Genomic DNA, 2,870 nt, shown 5'->3' with positions numbered 1-2,870 from the left:
AGCTTCTAATGACCAGGATAACCCCTGAATCAGACCATTGTGATTTAATTAGTGGCTATTCAACAGACTTTTGATCCAAGTCCAATGTGGTTAGCAACACAGGAGTTGAAAAGAGGTAGTTGGCCCTGTTGGTCTTGGGTCAGGCAGAAGGCAGGACGAAGTTGCACCTTAGACACTAATTCAGATATGCATATGCTTTTGTAAGCAACAACTTTTACTAATCATCTGATGAAGCTAGCCACTACTTACAAAAGCATATGCACCTCTGAATTAGTCTACAAGGTACAACTCTTCACTGCCTGCTGCCTGAAGTTGTTAAGGGTATTTTCATTAGCTTCAGTTACAGCATTTGACTCCAATCTTGTAGGCCTGAAAATCCAGCAGGCTGTTTACACACCACCTAATAGGATACTTTTTCATTTGCTGAAAGCTTCCCTTCTGGTTTTTGGTCAATAAAAAAAAAAAAAGGTACATCCTTTTACCTATACCAGTGGCTCAGATTTCACCAAAGCCTGCCCCACCCCCTGCAACCTTTTCAGTTAAAACTTTGAAGAAAAGAGGTGTGGTAGTCAGTCCACAGGAAGTTTAAAAGACGAGTCATTCAAAAAAAAATAAAAAAATTTGAAAGCTATTGAACTGCATACCCTTAAGCCTGATGTTTGCAACAGACGTGTCCTGGACTGCTTGCAGACGTTAAAAAAAAAAAAAGCCAACAAAAGATAAACGAGTTTGACTGGAAGAAGCAGCAGGCTATTTTGACCCAGCCCTGAAGCATCTGCATAGATCGGGTGCTTCAGCAGGGGTTTTTTGCAGGGGTATTTTTTTTTTTTTTTAGTTTTAGCTACAGTTGATTCAATCAGCTATTCAATAAAAGCACCAAAAAGCCCCACGAAAGCCCTTGATCTATACAAACATCTGGTGAGCTGGGTCCAATTAAGGTGCTGCTTCTTTTGGGCATGCAGAGCTTGGCATGGGAATGTGCAGAGTTTAAATGAAAGCACCGTTTTTTTTTGTTTTACCATCTGCAGCAGCCTTGATGTCCAGGGTGCAGCATATTGAAAGACAGTCCCACGGCATTTGCAGACTGTTATACGCAAAATGATTTAAAAAAGGAAACTTGTCAGGTCAGCTCTGTCAGAAGCCAACATTAGTGTTTACAACATGATCTTCCCATGTTAAGGAGTCAGGTTGCACTCATTCCAGAAAGAAATCATCCAAGCACCTCTGTATCCCCACCCAGGCTGTATATATCTATATCTTGCACTAGAAATCTTGTCTACATTTTATCTCAACTATGGAGTTGGGCCAATACAAGATATGACTGAAAAATCGTTGCTGCTCACATACCTACCTTTCAAAGACATCATTTTTCACAATAAACCCCGGTTAGTAAGGTGATTCAGCCTGTGCGCACAAGTATTTATTGGAGAAATAAGGAAGAAGCCTTCAAATGCTTACAAAAATATCACTGGCAACATGTAGGGGGTGCATGCAGGTGTACGTGCACCCCCTGAGCGTGTAGGTGCACCCCCTACGAAAAGGCACCGCCGACGCTGAGGACGGTTGCCGCTCGCCACCCCCTGCCACTGCTGATGGTGTCTGCAGGAGGGCAGCAATCAACTCTGGCTGCCACTGTCGGTGGCATCTGTGGGTGGTTGCCGACCTGTGGTCGGCACTCGCCACCTCCCCACCCCGGAGCATCTGCGGGAGCTCACAGCTTACTGCCGCTGTGCCCCCCCAGCCGCCAGGGGCAGGCATCGTTCATGCAAATTAACGCACAAATTGAGAAAGTAGCTGTTGAAGGGCAAGAAAAGCAACCACTCTGCTAGTCGGAGAGAGCATAACAAACCTGATTTAAGGTTTGTCTTCTCCATTACAATAACAGCTCACACCAAGTACCACCTCAGAATGTGAAGAAGCAAATGTCTTAGAACACAAGAACTGCCATTTACTGCGTCAGACCACAGTCCCCCTTGCCCAGCAGTCTGGACCACACAGGGGCAGAGCACGGATGCTCAAAGAGACAGTGAACTGGGTATAACCAGGTTCCCCCCACGTGCAGCCTCCAGCATTTAAGCTCTAGAACAGGGGTCTGCAACTTTTGGAAGTAGAATGCCAAAAAACACCAGTTACCTTGATTTGTAAGACGTTGGCGTGCCAGGGTGGATGGCCGGGGAGCTGCCAAAGGCCGGATCCTTGTGGCAACGCAGCCCTGGCCCTTCTCCTGCGAGGCATGTATGCCAAGCAAAACGTGTTTGAGCGCATGCTCTGGCACCCACCCTGGTCTAGCAAGTTTTGAGTCAGAGGCTGTACCCCTAACTCACGCGCTCAATAGCTACTGCTGCCCCTTTCCTCCTAGAGCATATCCAATGCCTTTTTGAATCTAGCTAACCAGTCAGCTTCCACCACACCTGGCAGCAATGAGTTTTAATGACACAATGGGCAAGGGGGGAAAACAAAACAACTTCCTTGTGTTAGTTTTAACTGTACTCCCTACTAGTTTCATATTGTGACCTCTCACTCTCACTTTCTTCCCAGTTCTCCCCAGATTCCCTCTCGTTACCTGCCCGTGGCCCAGCCACATTCTGGGACCTTTTAGATACAAGAGTTACAGGGCCCAGCTCCACCTTGACGCTTACATCAAGGCACACACAGGCACTAAGGGCAGAGCAATGGACAGCGCCTCAGGGCATGCGGCTGATGTGCGGGGAGGATGCCAGGCCAGTGCCCAAAGCAGGCAGGCTGGTGTGGGGTGAGCCACCTCGGCTTTGCGCAGGGCTTGCTCCTGGAAGAAAGGCAGCGTAGCTTCAACAGAAACAGGGCTGGGCCACGGGCTTTGGGAAGGCGCCCAGCCCTTGCCACCCCGGCGC

This window comes from Alligator sinensis, unplaced genomic scaffold, assembly GCF_000455745.1.
Source record: "Alligator sinensis unplaced genomic scaffold, ASM45574v1 scaffold460_2, whole genome shotgun sequence".
NCBI classification, from domain to species: Eukaryota; Metazoa; Chordata; order Crocodylia; family Alligatoridae; genus Alligator; species Alligator sinensis.
The sequence above is the reverse complement of the archived record's forward strand: the minus strand, read 5'-3'. Positions refer to the sequence as shown.